This window comes from Lepisosteus oculatus, chromosome 7 (assembly GCF_040954835.1).
Source record: "Lepisosteus oculatus isolate fLepOcu1 chromosome 7, fLepOcu1.hap2, whole genome shotgun sequence".
Taxonomy (NCBI): Eukaryota; Metazoa; Chordata; class Actinopteri; order Semionotiformes; family Lepisosteidae; genus Lepisosteus; species Lepisosteus oculatus.
The window spans coordinates 14,873,065-14,893,003 of NC_090702.1; positions in this window are offsets into that span (position 1 = coordinate 14,873,065).

Consider the following 19,939-nt stretch of genomic DNA (forward strand, 5'->3'; position numbering starts at 1 on the left):
ATTCAATGTCTGTTTATAATTTGAAACAATCTTGTACTGTTGAAGTATTATAGTTAAAATGATGTCAGAATGTAAATAAGTTCCGTTTTAATATTTTGAATAGTAAGTGGAACTAATTAAATAGATCTGATGCACATTGGGAGATATGCACTTGGTTAATTTTGATGCCCAGTAACTAGCAGGGTGCCATGAAATTAATGCAAAGCTTTCAAATGTGCCACAGTTTTTTTAGAAAACAGTAAATATGAAAGAAAAACAAAAATTGGGAAAAGTTTTATCTTGAATTAAAGCAAATCTTAGCATGGATATATTCATCTCATAATTAAAATAAGGTTTCATTGATGGCCTTTTCTTTCCAAATGATTGGATGACACATTTCATAAATCTCTAAGGCTTTCAAAATTCAGAATATAGTGCTGTTCATTAACATCTTCCTTAATATTTTATTCTCCAGTTGAATAAAAATCATCATTTATGAGATACTATTCATCACAAATAGTTCCTTACACACATCAGTTAAAACAAAGCCTCTTATTGGTGACTGTATTGGGGTATTATATAGAACCCTCCATCCATATTGAGACATTGGAGCCAAGATTTGCCTTTTTTGCAGTGTATCGGATATGAGATTAAAAGATGAATACGAGACAAACGTTGACCTTTTTTTTTCTGTGCTTATACAGTATGCTTTAACATTTAACGTACCATTTTACTGTAAGTACTGCCAGGTGTTTATTGACCAGGTGTTTGTGGTTGCAGTGATCACACATAAAAGAGCTATGAATGTGTAGTTTATTCCCTTCGGTGTCTGCCTTCAGAGTAAGTAGGCCAAAACAAACGTATAGACTAGAGAACTGTCTATGAAACAAAAGAAAGATATTTGGATGCTGAAAGAAAAGGAGAATTTAATCAGGACCATAGCACAGAAAATGGGCATAGCAAAATTAGCAATTTAAAATATCTTGAAAAAAAGAAACCACTGGTGTACTAACAATTGGCAACCAGAAAAATTTATGTTCAGAGTTAGGAAGAAACCCCTAAAATCACTGATGCTGAAATCGCCACCAAATTCTATAGTGAAGGGATTAAGGTATCTTAAAACTGCTTTTTGCAGTACAGGTTGACAGCAGCATTATAAAGGCTCGTCTCATCAACACCAAAAATAGAAAAGCCATATTACAGTTTGCTAAAAAGTATAGAGATGCGCAAGCAGGGTTTTGGAACAAAGTTTTATGGACAGATGAAACAGCGATAAACCTCAGCCTCAAGTGATGGCAAGTTGAAAGTTTGTAGAAAGGAACTAACTGCAGGCAACCCAAAGCATACCACTTCATCTGTGAAATGGTGGAGATTGTGTCATAGCCTTGGGCATGCATTACCTTCTCTGGAACTCTGTCATCTTTATTGATGATGTATCTAATGATTGAAGGAGCACAATGACTTCAGAAGTGTACAGAAACATTGTGTCTGCCTATGTACAAGAAAAAGCCTCCAGACTCATTGGCTGGTGTTTCATCATGCAGTGAGATAATGATCAGAAACACTGCCAATGCAACCAAAGCGTTCATCAGGGTCAGATGATTGAAAGTCTTAGATGGGCCAGATCAATCATCTGCATTGGACAGAGTTCTATATTAATTTACTTTATTTTAAGTTATTCCAATACTTGTCACCTAAAATGGGGGCATGGAACACAACAAGTGGTATTCTAAAACATTAATACATTCTCTACCTTAGCTTCATACTCATCTTTTCATTTCAAATCCAAATTGCTTGACAACGCAGTCAAAATAGCAGTTGTTACTTTACTGCCCCAAAACTTATGGAGGAGCCTTTTGTTTATTCTTGTACCAGTGTCCACTCAACTTGCTTTGAAAACTAGGTAGTCTTAAGCCATTAGTAGTGTGGAGAAATTAAAAGAAAAGTAACTTTTTTTGTACATAATTTCAGTAGAAATGTAACTGATGATCAATATTAAAAAAGTGTCATATACAGACCCTGATACACAGATTGCACATGATTTTTATGATTTAACTTAATTCCCTGTTCATTTTAAATATTTATTAGCCAGATACAACTTTCAACTCTTTAACACATTAATAATGCTTAAACTTGAATAAACTTTGCCACTAAAATAAACACATTTAAACATTTTATGCTAATTTGCACGTTTTATAACTCTGACGCTACTTTTTGTGTCTGTGACCCACTGCAAAATAACATTCAGCAGGAAGTAGATTACATATTACAAGTAAATACTTGTGATACAAAACCCGTCTTCCTTATATTTCAGAAGGGGAGATTTAGACCGCAGTTGATGTACACATACTCTAAGCTAGTTTGTAGTTATTTTCATGCTTACAACATTGTCAAAGCAAGCATTAGAAGGCCCATAAGAACACAAGAATGAAGATTAAATGTTCCAAATAATCTGATGTACAGCATATACTGTAGCTGTATATACTGCATTACTGTAAAAGGGAATGTTTTGCTTATTTTGCTATATTTGCTATATTTTGCTTTTAGGGCAAGTTAAGACGAAAGTCATTCTTTTCAAAGTCTTTGATTTGGTATTAAAAGCACAGGCATACTGAAAAACTCAGACTTAATTGGGTATTCCTGACTCTAAAACCTGTAAAACCCAAAACTATGCTCATTGAGAAAACCATTCAACATGAAATTCACAATAACCGAATACTGTACAAAATTAGAATTTTACCATTGTTGTTAAATTCTCTTTGGTTTGGGCATATTGTAGTCATTTTAGACTACTACATTGATTCACTGAAGTGTGTTTTCTACTCGGATGAGTGGAAGGCAGTATTTTTTCTTTGAAGGAAGTCTGAACCTAAACATACTCCAAACCCTTAGCTAGGGTTAGGGTTAAAATTCCCATTAAACACAGACAATTGTTGACGATATGGCTGTGTTTTAGGACAGAAATGAAATTTAGGAAAACTGATATTTGTTACCTTGACTTTTTTTTCTTGCATAGATGGACGTACTGTATACCCTCTGCATTGCTCTAAAAGAGAATGTTCTCTAAACTGCCCTAAAGTAAAGTTTTAAAGAGTGATTTGTACTTTTCAAACTCTTGCTTTAGGTATTTAATACATGGACCTATTGACATACAGACTTGCAATTTATTGGGTATTCCTGACTGCTTACATAGTTTAGCACAAAACACTGCTCATTGAGAACTCCATGCATTATGAATCTTGCCTATATGGCTCTATGCACTGCTTTGCCCAAAAGGCGAATGACTTAAATACCCTAAAAGAAAAAATTTGAAAGACAGGGCTTCAGCTTTTCAAACTGTTGCATTTGGCATTTAATGCACTGGCATTTTAACAGTTACATATATGTAACAGCTAATATATATTGGCTATACCTGATTCTTAACCTATTTAACCCTGAAACAATGCTCATAGAGAACACCATTCAGCACGCAATTTCTAATGACAGAATATTGCTCAAAAAATAAAATTGTAGCACAGTTCATACATTTTCTTTGGTTTGGTAAGATTTTTGAGTGTTTTAAAGCTAATGTATTGATGCTCTGAGTTATATTTTCCACTCAAATGAGTGGAAGGTTGCATTGATTCTATGGAGACAATCTGAGCCCCTAACCCTAACCTCCCAAACCCTTAGCTGGGGTTTGGGTTAGGATAATTAGAAGACGTAGAGGATGTTTGATGGCATGGTTGTGTTCTAGGACAGAAAGGATTTTAAGGAAAAGTAATATTTCAATGTTATCTTCACCTTTATTTCTTGCTTATATGGCTTCATGCACTTCTTTACCCTAAATGGGATTGATGACTTAAATACCCAAAAAGCAAAAGTTTGAAAGAAAGGGCTTCAGCTTTTCAAAGTTTTGCATTTGGCATTTAATGCACTGGCATTTTAACAGTTACAGCTAACATATATTGGCTGTTCGTTACTCTTAACCTATTTGACCCTGAAACAGTGCTCATTGAGAACACCATTCAGCACGCAATTTGTAATGACGGAATACTCCTCAAGAAATAAAATTGTAGCACAGTTCATACATTTTCTTTGGCTTAACAAGATTGTTGAGTGTTTTAAAGCTAATATATTGATTCCCTGAGTTATATTTTCCACTCAAATATGTGGAAGGTTGCATTGATTCTATGGAGACAATCTGAGCCCCTAACCCTAACCTCCCAAACCCTTAGCTAGGGTTAGGGTTAGGATAAGTAGAAAACATAGAGGATGTTTGATGGCATGGTTGTGTTCTAGAACAGAAAGAATTTTTAGGAAAAGCGATATTTCAATGTTACCTTCACCTTTTTTTTCTTAAATATATGGCTCCATGCACTGCTTTGCCCTAAATGGGAATGATGACTTATGATTCCAAAAAGCAAAAGTTTGAAAGAAAGGGCTTCAGCTTTACAAAGTTTTGCATTTGGCATTAATTGCACTGGCATTTTAACAGTTACAGCTATTATGTATTGCTTATTCCTGACTCTTAACCCATTTAACCCTGAAACAATGCTCATCGAGAAAACCATTTGGCTCGCAATTTCTAATGACAGAATATTCCTCAAAAAATAAAATTGTAGCACAGTTCATAAATTTTCTTTGGCTTAACAAGATTGTTGAGTGTTTTAAAGCTAATATATTGATGCCCTGAGTTATATTTTCCACTCAAATGAGTGGAAGGTTGCATTGATTCTATGGAGACAATCTGAGCCCCTAACCCTAACCTCCCAAACCCTTAGCTAGGGTTAGGGTTAGGATAATAAGAAAACATAGAGGATGTTTGATGGCATGGTTGTGTTCTAGGACAGAAAGGATTTATAGGAAAAGTGATATTTCAATGTTATCTTCACCTTTTTTTTCTTGCCTATGTGGCTCTATGCACTGCTTTGCCCTGAATGGGAATGATGACTTAAATATCCAAAAAGCAAAAGTTTGAAAGAAAGGGCTTTGGCTTTTCAAAGTTTTGCACTTGGCATTAATTGCACTGGCATTTTAACAGTTACAGCTAATATGTATTGGTTATTCCTGACCCTTAACCTATTTAACCCTGAAACAATGCTCATTTAAAACACCATTCGGCACGCAACTTCTAATGACAAACTACTCCTCAAAAAATAAAATTGTAGCACAGTTCATACATTTTCTGTGGCTTAACAAGATTGTTGAGTGTTTTAAACCTAATATATTGATTCCCTGAGTTATATTTTCCACTCAAATAAGTGGAAGGTTTCATTGATTCTATGGAGACAATCTGAGCCCCTAACCCTAACCTCCCAAACCCTTAGCTAGGGTTAGGGTTAGGATAATAAGAAAAGATAGAGGATGTTTGATGGCATGGTTGTGTTCTAGGACAGAAAGGATTTATAGGAAAAGTGATATTTCAATGTTATCTTCACCTTTTTTTTTCTTGCCTATATGCCTCTATGCACTGCATTGCCCTGAATGGGAATGATGACTTAAATATCCAAAAAGCAAAAGTTTGAAAGAAAGGGCTTCAGCTTTTCAAAGTTTTGCATTTGGCATTAAATGCACTGGAATTCTAACAGTTACAGCTAATATGTATTGGTTATTCCTGACTCTTAACCTATTTAACCCTTAATCAATGCTCATCGAGAAAACCATTCGGCACGCAATTTCAAATGACAGACTACTCCTCAAAAAATAAAATTGTAGCACAGTTCATACATTTTCTATGGCTTAACAAGATTGTTGAGTGTTTTAAACCTAATATATTGATGCCCTGAGTTATATTTTCCACTCAAATGAGTGGAAGGTTTCATTGATTCTATGGAGACAATCTGAGCCCCTAACCCTAACCTCCCAAACCCTTAGCTAGGGTTAGGGTTAGGATAATAAGAAAACATAGATGTTTGATGGCATGGTTGTGTTCTAGGACAGAAAGGATTTTTAGGAAAAGTGATATTTCAATGTTATCTTCACCTTTTTTTTCTTGCCTATGTGGCTCTATGCACTGCATTGCCCTGAATGGGAATGATGACTTAAATATCCAAAAAGCAAAAGTTTGAAAGAAGGGGCTTTGGATTTTCAAAGTTTTGCATTTGGCCTTAATTGCACTGAAATTCTAACAGTTACAGCTAATATGTATGGGTTATTCCTGACACTTAACCTATTTAACCCTGAAACAATGCTCATCGAGAACACCATTCGGCACGCAATTTCTAATGACAGACTACTCCTCAAAAAATAAAATTGTAGCACAGTTCATACATTTTCTATGCCTTAACAAGATTGTTGAGTGTTTTAAACCTAATATATTGATGCCCTGAGTTATATTTTCCACTCAAATGAGTGGAAGGTTTCATTGATTCTATGGAGACAATCTGAGCCCCTAACCCTAACCTCCCAAACCCTTAGCTAGGGTTAGGGTTAGGATAATAAGAAAAGATAGAGGATGTTTGAAGGCATGGTTGTGTTCTAGGACAGAAAGGATTGTTAGGAAAAGTGATATTTCAATGTTATCTTCACCTTTTTTTTCTTGCCTATATGGCTCTATGCACTGCTTTGCCCTGAATGGGAATGATGACTTAAATATCCAAAAAGCAAAAGTTTGAAAGAAGGGGCTTTGGATTTTCAAAGTTTTGCATTTGGCATTAATTGCACTGAAATTCTAAAAGTTACAGCTAATATGTATGGGTTATTCCTGACACTTAACCTATTTAACCCTGAAACAATGCTCATCGAGAAGACCATTCGGCACGCAATTTCTAATGACAGACTACTCCTCAAAAAATAAAATTGTAGCACAGTTCATACATTTTCTATGGCTTAACAAGATTGTTGAGTGTTTTAAACCTAATATATTGATGCCCTGAGTTATATTTTCCACTCAAATGAGTGGAAGGTTTCATTGATTCTATGGAGACAATCTGAGCCCCTAACCCTAACCTCCCAAACCCTTAGCTAGGGTTAGGGTTAGGATAATAAGAAAAGATAGAGGATGTTTGATGGCATGGTTGTGTTCTAGGACAGAAAGGATTGTTAGGAAAAGTGATATTTCAATGTTATCTTCACCTTTTTTTTCTTGCCTATATGGCTCTATGCACTGCTTTGCCCTGAATGGGAATGATGACTTAAATATCCAAAAAGCAAAAGTTTGAAAGAAAGGGCTTTGGCTTTTCAAAGTTTTGCATTTGGCATTAATTGCACTGAAATTCTAACAGTTACAGCTAATATGTATTGGTTATTCCTGACCCTTAACCTATTTAACCCTGAAACAATGCTAATCGAGAACACCATTCGGCACGCAATTTCTAATGACAGACTTCTCCTCAAAAAATAAAATTGTAGCACAGTTCATACATTTTCTATGGCTTAACAAAATTGTTGAGTGTTTTAAACCTAATATATTGATGCCCTGAGTTATATTTTCCACTCAAATGAGTGGAAGATTTCATTGATTCTATGGAGACAATCTGAGCCCCTAACCCTAACCTCCCAAACCCTTAGCTAGGGTTAGGGTTAGGATAATAAGAAAACATAGAGGATGTTTGATGGCATGGTTGTGTTCTAGGACAGAAAGGATTTTTAGGAAAAGTGATATTTCTATGTTATCTTCACCTTTTTTTATATTGCCTATATGGCTCTATGCACTGCTTTGCCCTGAATGGGAATGATGACTTAAATATCCAAAAAGCAAAAGATTTGAAAGAAAGGGCTTTGGCTTTTCAAAGTATTGCATTTGGCATTAATTGCACTGGCATTTTAACAGTTACAGCTAATATGTATTGGTTATTCCTGACACTTAACCTATTTAACCCTGAAACAATGCTCATCGAGAACACCATTCGGCACGCAATTTCTAATGACAGACTTCTCCTCAAAAAATAAAATTGTAGCACAGTTCATACATTTTCTATGGCTTAACAAGATTGTTGAGTGTTTTAAAGCTAATATATTGATGCCCTGAGTTATATTTTCCACTCAAATGAGTGGAAGGTTTCATTGATTCTATGGAGACAATCTGAGCCCCTAACCCTAACCTCCCAAACCCTTAGCTAGGGTTAGGGTTAGGATAATAAGAAAAGATAGAGGATGTTTGATGGCATGGTTGTGTTCTAGGACAGAAAGGATTGTTAGGAAAAGTGATATTTCAATGTTATCTTCACCTTTTTTTTCTTGCCTATATGGCTCTATGCACTGCTTTGCCCTGAATGGGAATGATGACTTAAATATCCAAAAAGCAAAAGTTTGAAAGAAAGGGCTTTGGCTTTTCAAAGTTTTGCATTTGGCATTAATTGCACTGAAATTCTAACAGTTACAGCTAATATGTATTGGTTATTCCTGACCCTTAACCTATTTAACCCTGAAACAATGCTCATCGAGAACACCATTCGGCACGCAATTTCTAATGACAGACTACTCCTCAAAAAATAAAATTGTAGCACAGTTCATACATTTTCTGTGGCTTAACAAGATTGTTGAGTGTTTTAAACCTAATATATTGATGCCCTGAGTTATATTTTCCACTCAAATGAGTGGAAGGTTTCATTGATTCTATGGAGACAATCTGAGCCCCTAACCCTAACCTCCCAAACCCTTAGCTAGGGTTAGGGTTAGGATAATAAGAAAAGATAGAGGATGTTTGATGGCATGGTTGTGTTCTAGGACAGAAAGGATTGTTAGGAAAAGTAATATTTCAATGTTATCTTCACCTTTTTTTTCTTGCCTATATGGCTCTATGCACTGCTTTGCCCTGAATGGGAATGATGACTTAAATATCCAAAAAGGAAAAAGTTTGAAAGAAAGGGCTTTGGCTTTTCAAAGTTTTGCATTTGGCATTAATTGCACTGAAATTCTAACAGTTACAGCTAATATGTATTGGTTATTCCTGACCCTTAACCTATTTAACCCTGAAACAATGCTCATCGAGAACACCATTCGGGACGCAATTTCTAATGACAGACTACTCCTCAAAAAATAAAATTGTAGCACAGTTCATACATTTTCTGTGGCTTAACAAGATTGTTGAATGTTTTAAACCTAATATATTGATGCCCTGAGTTATATTTTCCACTCAAATGAGTGGAAGATTTCATTGATTCTATGGAGACAATCTGAGCCCCTAACCCTAACCTCCCAAACCCTTAGCTAGGGTTAGGGTTAGGATAATAAGAAAAGATAGAGGATGTTTGATGGCATGGTTGTGTTCTAGGACAGAAAGGATTTTTAGGAAAAGTGATATTTCTATGTTATCTTCACCTTTTTTTATATTGCCTATATGGCTCTATGCACTGCTTTGCCCTGAATGGGAATGATGACTTAAATATCCAAAAAGCAAAAGTTTGAAAGAAAGGGCTTTGGCTTTTCAAAGTATTGCATTTGGCATTAATTGCACTGGCATTTTAACAGTTACAGCTAATATGTATTGGTTATTCCTGACACTTAACCTATTTAACCCTGAAACAATGCTCATCGAGAACACCATTCGGCACGCAATTTCTAATGACAGACTTCTCCTCAAAAAATAAAATTGTAGCACAGTTCATACATTTTCTATGGCTTAACAAGATTGTTGAGTGTTTTAAAGCTAATATATTGATGCCCTGAGTTATATTTTCCACTCAAATGAGTGGAAGGTTTCATTGATTCTATGGAGACAATCTGAGCCCCTAACCCTAACCTCCCAAACCCTTAGCTAGGGTTAGGGTTAGGATAATAAGAAAAGATAGAGGATGTTTGATGGCATGGTTGTGTTCTAGGACAGAAAGGATTGTTAGGAAAAGTGATATTTCAATGTTATCTTCACCTTTTTTTTCTTGCCTATATGGCTCTATGCAGTGCTTTGCCCTGAATGGGAATGATGACTTAAATATCCAAAAAGCAAAAGTTTGAAAGAAAGGGCTTTGGCTTTTCAAAGTTTTGCATTTGGCATTAATTGCACTGAAATTCTAACAGTTACAGCTAATATGTATTGGTTATTCCTGACCCTTAACCTATTTAACCCTGAAAAAATGCTCATCGAGAACACCATTCGGCACGCAATTTCTAATGACAGACTACTCCTCAAAAAATAAAATTGTAGCACAGTTCATACATTTTCTGTGGCTTAACAAGATTGTTGAGTGTTTTAAACCTAATATATTGATGCCCTGAGTTATATTTTCCACTCAAATGAGTGGAAGGTTTCATTGATTCTATGGAGACAATCTGAGCCCCTAACCCTAACCTCCCAAACCCTTAGCTAGGGTTAGGGTTAGGATAATAAGAAAACATAGAGGATGTTTGATGGCATGGTTGTGTTCTAGGACAGAAAGGATTGTTAGGAAAAGTGATATTTCAATGTTATCTTCACCTTTTTTTTTTGCCTATATGGCTCTATGCACTGCTTTGCCCTGAATGGGAATGATGACTTAAATATCCAAAAAGTAAAAGTTTGAAAGAAGGGGCTTTGGATTTTCAAAGTTTTGCATTTGGCATTAATTGCACTGAAATTCTAACAGTTACAGCTAATATGTATTGGTTATTCCTGACACTTAACCTATTTAACCCTGAAACAATGCTCATCGAGAACACCATTCGGCACGCAATTTCTAATGACAGACTACTCCTCAAAAAATAAAATTGTAGCACAGTTCATACATTTTCTATGGCTTAACAAAATTGTTGAGTGTTTTAAACCTAATATATTGATGCCCTGAGTTATATTTTCCACTCAAATGAGTGGAAGGTTTCATTGATTCTATGGAGACAATCTGAGCCCCTAACCCTAACCTCCCAAACCCTTAGCTAGGGTTAGGGTTAGGATAATAAGAAAACATAGAGGATGTTTGATGGCATGGTTGTGTTCTAGGACAGAAAGGATGTTTAGGAAAAGTGATATTTCAATGTTATCTTCACCTTTTTTTTCTTGCCTATATGGCTCTATGCAGTGCTTTGCCCTGAATGGGAATGATGACTTAAATATCCAAAAAGCAAAAGTTTGAAAGAAAGGGCTTTGGCTTTTCAAAGTATTGCACTTGGCATTAATTGCACTGGCATTTTAACAGTTACAGCTAATATGTATTGGTTATTGCTGACACTTAACCTATTTAACCCTGAAACAATGCTCATCGAGAACACCATTCGGCACGCAATTTCTAATGACAGACTACTCCTCAAAAAATAAAATTGTAGCACAGTTCATACATTTTCTGTGGCTTAACAAGATTGTTGAATGTTTTAAACCTAATATATTGATGCCCTGAGTTATATTTTCCACTCAAATGAGTGGAAGATTTCATTGATTCTATGGAGACAATCTGAGCCCCTAACCCTAACCTCCCAAACCCTTAGCTAGGGTTAGGGTTAGGATAATAAGAAAAGATAGAGGATGTTTGATGGCATGGTTGTGTTCTAGGACAGAAAGGATTTTTAGGAAAAGTGATATTTCTATGTTATCTTCACCTTTTTTTATATTGCCTATATGGCTCTATGCACTGCTTTGCCCTGAATGGGAATGATGACTTAAATATCCAAAAAGCAAAAGTTTGAAAGAAAGGGCTTTGGCTTTTCAAAGTATTGCATTTGGCATTAATTGCACTGGCATTTTAACAGTTACAGCTAATATGTATTGGTTATTCCTGACACTTAACCTATTTAACCCTGAAACAATGCTCATCGAGAACACCATTCGGCACGCAATTTCTAATGACAGACTTCTCCTCAAAAAATAAAATTGTAGCACAGTTCATACATTTTCTATGGCTTAACAAGATTGTTGAGTGTTTTAAAGCTAATATATTGATGCCCTGAGTTATATTTTCCACTCAAATGAGTGGAAGGTTTCATTGATTCTATGGAGACAATCTGAGCCCCTAACCCTAACCTCCCAAACCCTTAGCTAGGGTTAGGGTTAGGATAATAAGAAAAGATAGAGGATGTTTGATGGCATGGTTGTGTTCTAGGACAGAAAGGATTGTTAGGAAAAGTGATATTTCAATGTTATCTTCACCTTTTTTTTCTTGCCTATATGGCTCTATGCAGTGCTTTGCCCTGAATGGGAATGATGACTTAAATATCCAAAAAGCAAAAGTTTGAAAGAAAGGGCTTTGGCTTTTCAAAGTTTTGCATTTGGCATTAATTGCACTGAAATTCTAACAGTTACAGCTAATATGTATTGGTTATTCCTGACCCTTAACCTATTTAACCCTGAAAAAATGCTCATCGAGAACACCATTCGGCACGCAATTTCTAATGACAGACTACTCCTCAAAAAATAAAATTGTAGCACAGTTCATACATTTTCTGTGGCTTAACAAGATTGTTGAGTGTTTTAAACCTAATATATTGATGCCCTGAGTTATATTTTCCACTCAAATGAGTGGAAGGTTTCATTGATTCTATGGAGACAATCTGAGCCCCTAACCCTAACCTCCCAAACCCTTAGCTAGGGTTAGGGTTAGGATAATAAGAAAACATAGAGGATGTTTGATGGCATGGTTGTGTTCTAGGACAGAAAGGATTTTTAGGAAAAGTGATATTTCAATGTTATCTTCACCTTTTTTTTCTTGCCTATATGGCTCTATGCAGTGCTTTGCCCTGAATGGGAATGATGACTTAAATATCCAAAAAGCAAAAGTTTGAAAGAAAGGGCTTTGGCTTTTCAAAGTATTGCACTTGGCATTAATTGCACTGGCATTTTAACAGTTACAGCTAATATGTATTGGTTATTGCTGACACTTAACCTATTTAACCCTGAAACAATGCTCATCGAGAACACCATTCGGCACGCAATTTCTAATGACAGACTACTCCTCAAAAAATAAAATTGTAGCACAGTTCATACATTTTCTGTGGCTTAACAAGATTGTTGAATGTTTTAAACCTAATATATTGATGCCCTGAGTTATATTTTCCACTCAAATGAGTGGAAGATTTCATTGATTCTATGGAGACAATCTGAGCCCCTAACCCTAACCTCCCAAACCCTTAGCTAGGGTTAGGGTTAGGATAATAAGAAAAGATAGAGGATGTTTGATGGCATGGTTGTGTTCTAGGACAGAAAGGATTTTTAGGAAAAGTGATATTTCTATGTTATCTTCACCTTTTTTTATATTGCCTATATGGCTCTATGCACTGCTTTGCCCTGAATGGGAATGATGACTTAAATATCCAAAAAGCAAAAGTTTGAAAGAAAGGGCTTTGGCTTTTCAAAGTATTGCATTTGGCATTAATTGCACTGGCATTTTAACAGTTACAGCTAATATGTATTGGTTATTCCTGACACTTAACCTATTTAACCCTGAAACAATGCTCATCGAGAACACCATTCGGCACGCAATTTCTAATGACAGACTTCTCCTCAAAAAATAAAATTGTAGCACAGTTCATACATTTTCTATGGCTTAACAAGATTGTTGAGTGTTTTAAAGCTAATATATTGATGCCCTGAGTTATATTTTCCACTCAAATGAGTGGAAGGTTTCATTGATTCTATGGAGACAATCTGAGCCCCTAACCCTAACCTCCCAAACCCTTAGCTAGGGTTAGGGTTAGGATAATAAGAAAAGATAGAGGATGTTTGATGGCATGGTTGTGTTCTAGGACAGAAAGGATTGTTAGGAAAAGTGATATTTCAATGTTATCTTCACCTTTTTTTTCTTGCCTATATGGCTCTATGCAGTGCTTTGCCCTGAATGGGAATGATGACTTAAATATCCAAAAAGCAAAAGTTTGAAAGAAAGGGCTTTGGCTTTTCAAAGTTTTGCATTTGGCATTAATTGCACTGAAATTCTAACAGTTACAGCTAATATGTATTGGTTATTCCTGACCCTTAACCTATTTAACCCTGAAAAAATGCTCATCGAGAACACCATTCGGCACGCAATTTCTAATGACAGACTACTCCTCAAAAAATAAAATTGTAGCACAGTTCATACATTTTCTGTGGCTTAACAAGATTGTTGAGTGTTTTAAACCTAATATATTGATGCCCTGAGTTATATTTTCCACTCAAATGAGTGGAAGGTTTCATTGATTCTATGGAGACAATCTGAGCCCCTAACCCTAACCTCCCAAACCCTTAGCTAGGGTTAGGGTTAGGATAATAAGAAAACATAGAGGATGTTTGATGGCATGGTTGTGTTCTAGGACAGAAAGGATTGTTAGGAAAAGTGATATTTCAATGTTATCTTCACCTTTTTTTTTTGCCTATATGGCTCTATGCACTGCTTTGCCCTGAATGGGAATGATGACTTAAATATCCAAAAAGTAAAAGTTTGAAAGAAGGGGCTTTGGATTTTCAAAGTTTTGCATTTGGCATTAATTGCACTGAAATTCTAACAGTTACAGCTAATATGTATTGGTTATTCCTGACACTTAACCTATTTAACCCTGAAACAATGCTCATCGAGAACACCATTCGGCACGCAATTTCTAATGACAGACTACTCCTCAAAAAATAAAATTGTAGCACAGTTCATACATTTTCTATGGCTTAACAAAATTGTTGAGTGTTTTAAACCTAATATATTGATGCCCTGAGTTATATTTTCCACTCAAATGAGTGGAAGGTTTCATTGATTCTATGGAGACAATCTGAGCCCCTAACCCTAACCTCCCAAACCCTTAGCTAGGGTTAGGGTTAGGATAATAAGAAAACATAGAGGATGTTTGATGGCATGGTTGTGTTCTAGGACAGAAAGGATTTTTAGGAAAAGTGATATTTCAATGTTATCTTCACCTTTTTTTTCTTGCCTATATGGCTCTATGCAGTGCTTTGCCCTGAATGGGAATGATGACTTAAATATCCAAAAAGCAAAAGTTTGAAAGAAAGGGCTTTGGCTTTTCAAAGTATTGCACTTGGCATTAATTGCACTGGCATTTTAACAGTTACAGCTAATATGTATTGGTTATTGCTGACACTTAACCTATTTAACCCTGAAACAATGCTCATCGAGAACACCATTCGGCACGCAATTTCTAATGACAGACTACTCCTCAAAAAATAAAATTGTAGCACAGTTCATACATTTTCTGTGGCTTAACAAGATTGTTGAGTGTTTTAAAGCTAATATATTGATGCCCTGAGTTATATTTTCCACTCAAATGAGTGGAAGGTTTCATTGATTCTATGGAGACAATCTGAGCCCCTAACCCTAACCTCCCAAACCCTTAGCTAGGGTTAGGGTTAGGATAATAAGAAAAGATAGAAGATGTTTGATGGCATGGTTGTGTTCTAGGACAGAAAGGATTGTTAGGAAAAGTAATATTTCAATGTTATCTTCACCTTTTTTTTCTTGCCTATATGGCTCTATGCACTGCTTTGCCCTGAATGGGAATGATGACTTAAATATCCAAAAAGGAAAAAGTTTGAAAGAAAGGGCTTTGGCTTTTCAAAGTTTTGCATTTGGCATTAATTGCACTGAAATTCTAACAGTTACAGCTAATATGTATTGGTTATTCCTGACCCTTAACCTATTTAACCCTGAAACAATGCTCATCGAGAACACCATTCGGGACGCAATTTCTAATGACAGACTACTCCTCAAAAAATAAAATTGTAGCACAGTTCATACATTTTCTGTGGCTTAACAAGATTGTTGAATGTTTTAAACCTAATATATTGATGCCCTGAGTTATATTTTCCACTCAAATGAGTGGAAGATTTCATTGATTCTATGGAGACAATCTGAGCCCCTAACCCTAACCTCCCAAACCCTTAGCTAGGGTTAGGGTTAGGATAATAAGAAAACATAGAGGATGTTTGATGGCATGGTTGTGTTCTAGGACAGAAAGGATTTTTAGGAAAAGTGATATTTCTATGTTATCTTCACCTTTTTTTTCTTGCCTATATGGCTCTATGCACTGCTTTGCCCTGAATGGGAATGATGACTTAAATATCCAAAAAGCAAAAGTTTGAAAGAAAGGGCTTTGGCTTTTCAAAGTTTTGCATTTGGCATTAATTGCATTGGCATTTTAACAGTTACAGCTAATATGTATTGGTTATTCCTGACACTTAACCTATTTAACCCTGAAACAATGCTCATCGAGAACACCATTCGGCATGCAATTTCTAATGACAGACTACTCCTCAAAAAATAAAATTGTAGCACAGTTCATACATTTTCTTTGGCTTAACAAGATTGTTGAGTGTTTTAAAGCTAATATATTGATGCCCTGAGTTATATTTTCCACTCAAATTAGTGGAAGGTTTCATTGATTCTATGGAGACAATCTGAGCCCCTAACCCTAACCTCCCAAACCCTTAGCTAGGGTTAGGGTTAGGATAATAAGAAAACATAGAGGATGATTGATGGCATGGTTGTGTTCTAGGACAGAAAGGATTTTTAGGAAAAGTGATATTTCAATGTTATCTTCACCTTTTTTTTCTTGCCTATATGGCTCTATGCACTGCTTTGCCCTGAATGGGAATGATGACTTAAATATCCAAAAAGCAAAAGTTTGAAAGAAGGGGCTTTGGATTTTCAAAGTTTTGCATTTGGCATTAATTGCACTGAAATTCTAACAGTTACAGCTAATGTGTATTGGTTATTCCTGACCCTTATCCTATATAACCCTGAAACAATGCTCATCGAGAACACCATTCGGCACGCAATTTCTAATGACAGACTACTCCTCAAAAAATAAAATTGTAGCACAGTTCATACATTTTCTGTGGCTTAACAAGATTGTTGAGTGTTTTAAAGCTAATATATTGATGCCCTGAGTTTTATTTTCCACTCAAATGAGTGCAAGGTTTCATTGATTCTATGGAGACAATCTGACCCCCTAACCCTAACCTCCCAAACCCTTAGCTAGGGTTAGGGTTAGGATAATAAGAAAAGATAGAGGATGTTTGATGGCATGGTTGTGTTCTAGGACAGAAAGGATTGATAGGAAAAGTGATATTTCAATGTTATCTTCACCTTTTTTTTCTTGCCTATATGGCTCTATGCACTGCTTTGCCCTGAATGGGAATGATGACTTAAATATCCAAAAAGCAAAAGTTTTAAAGAAAGGGCTTTGGCTTTTCAAAGTATTGCACTTGGCATTAATTGCACTGGCATTTTAACAGTTACAGCTAATATGTATTGGTTATTGCTGACACTTAACCTATTTAACCCTGAAACAATGCTCATCGAGAACACCATTCGGGACGCAATTTCTAATGACAGACTACTCCTCAAAAAATAAAATTGTAGCACAGTTCATACATTTTCTGTGGCTTAACAAGATTGTTGAGTGTTTTAAACCTAATATATTGATGCCCTGAGTTATATTTTCCACTCAAATGAGTGGAAGGTTTCATTGATTCTATGGAGACAATCTGAGCCCCTAACCCTAACCTCCCAAACCCTTAGCTAGGGTTAGGGTTAGGATAATAAGAAAAGATAGAGGATGTTTGATGGCATGGTTGTGTTCTAGGACAGAAAGGATTGTTAGGAAAAGTAATATTTCAATGTTATCTTCACCTTTTTTTTCTTGCCTATATGCCTCTATGCACTGCATTGCCCTGAATGGGAATGATGACTTAAATATCCAAAAAGGAAAAAGTTTGAAAGAAAGGGCTTTGGCTTTTCAAAGTTTTGCATTTGGCATTAATTGCACTGAAATTCTAACAGTTACAGCTAATATGTATTGGTTATTCCTGACCCTTAACCTATTTAACCCTGAAACAATGCTCATCGAGAACACCATTCGGGACGCAATTTCTAATGACAGACTACTCCTCAAAAAATAAAATTGTAGCACAGTTCATACATTTTCTGTGGCTTAACAAGATTGTTGAATGTTTTAAACCTAATATATTGATGCCCTGAGTTATATTTTCCACTCAAATGAGTGGAAGATTTCATTGATTCTATGGAGACAATCTGAGCCCCTAACCCTAACCTCCCAAACCCTTAGCTAGGGTTAGGGTTAGGATAATAAGAAAAGATAGAGGATGTTTGATGGCATGGTTGTGTTCTAGGACAGAAAGGATTTTTAGGAAAAGTGATATTTCTATGTTATCTTCACCTTTTTTTATATTGCCTATATGGCTCTATGCACTGCTTTGCCCTGAATGGGAATGATGACTTAAATATCCAAAAAGCAAAAGTTTGAAAGAAAGGGCTTTGGCTTTTCAAAGTATTGCATTTGGCATTAATTGCACTGGCATTTTAACAGTTACAGCTAATATGTATTGGTTATTCCTGACCCTTAACCTATTTAACCCTGAAAAAATGCTCATCGAGAACACCATTCGGCACGCAATTTCTAATGACAGACTACTCCTCAAAAAATAAAATTGTAGCACAGTTCATACATTTTCTGTGGCTTAACAAGATTGTTGAGTGTTTTAAACCTAATATATTGATGCCCTGAGTTATATTTTCCACTCAAATGAGTGGAAGGTTTCATTGATTCTATGGAGACAATCTGAGCCCCTAACCCTAACCTCCCAAACCCTTAGCTAGGGTTAGGGTTAGGATAATAAGAAAACATAGAGGATGTTTGATGGCATGGTTGTGTTCTAGGACAGAAAGGATTGTTAGGAAAAGTGATATTTCAATGTTATCTTCACCTTTTTTTTTTGCCTATATGGCTCTATGCACTGCTTTGCCCTGAATGGGAATGATGACTTAAATATCCAAAAAGTAAAAGTTTGAAAGAAGGGGCTTTGGATTTTCAAAGTTTTGCATTTGGCATTAATTGCACTGAAATTCTAACAGTTACAGCTAATATGTATTGGTTATTCCTGACACTTAACCTATTTAACCCTGAAACAATGCTCATCGAGAACACCATTCGGCACGCAATTTCTAATGACAGACTACTCCTCAAAAAATAAAATTGTAGCACAGTTCATACATTTTCTATGGCTTAACAAAATTGTTGAGTGTTTTAAACCTAATATATTGATGCCCTGAGTTATATTTTCCACTCAAATGAGTGGAAGGTTTCATTGATTCTATGGAGACAATCTGAGCCCCTAACCCTAACCTCCCAAACCCTTAGCTAGGGTTAGGGTTAGGATAATAAGAAAACATAGAGGATGTTTGATGGCATGGTTGTGTTCTAGGACAGAAAGGATTTTTAGGAAAAGTGATATTTCAATGTTATCTTCACCTTTTTTTTCTTGCCTATATGGCTCTATGCAGTGCTTTGCCCTGAATGGGAATGATGACTTAAATATCCAAAAAGCAAAAGTTTGAAAGAAAGGGCTTTGGCTTTTCAAAGTATTGCACTTGGCATTAATTGCACTGGCATTTTAACAGTTACAGCTAATATGTATTGGTTATTGCTGACACTTAACCTATTTAACCCTGAAACAATGCTCATCGAGAACACCATTCGGCACGCAATTTCTAATGACAGACTACTCCTCAAAAAATAAAATTGTAGCACAGTTCATACATTTTCTGTGGCTTAACAAGATTGTTGAATGTTTTAAACCTAATATATTGATGCCCTGAGTTATATTTTCCACTCAAATGAGTGGAAGATTTCATTGATTCTATGGAGACAATCTGAGCCCCTAACCCTAACCTCCCAAACCCTTAGCTAGGGTTAGGGTTAGGATAATAAGAAAAGATAGAGGATGTTTGATGGCATGGTTGTGTTCTAGGACAGAAAGGATTTTTAGGAAAAGTGATATTTCTATGTTATCTTCACCTTTTTTTATATTGCCTATATGGCTCTATGCACTGCTTTGCCCTGAATGGGAATGATGACTTAAATATCCAAAAAGCAAAAGTTTGAAAGAAAGGGCTTTGGCTTTTCAAAGTATTGCATTTGGCATTAATTGCACTGGCATTTTAACAGTTACAGCTAATATGTATTGGTTATTCCTGACACTTAACCTATTTAACCCTGAAACAATGCTCATCGAGAACACCATTCGGCACGCAATTTCTAATGACAGACTTCTCCTCAAAAAATAAAATTGTAGCACAGTTCATACATTTTCTATGGCTTAACAAGATTGTTGAGTGTTTTAAAGCTAATATATTGA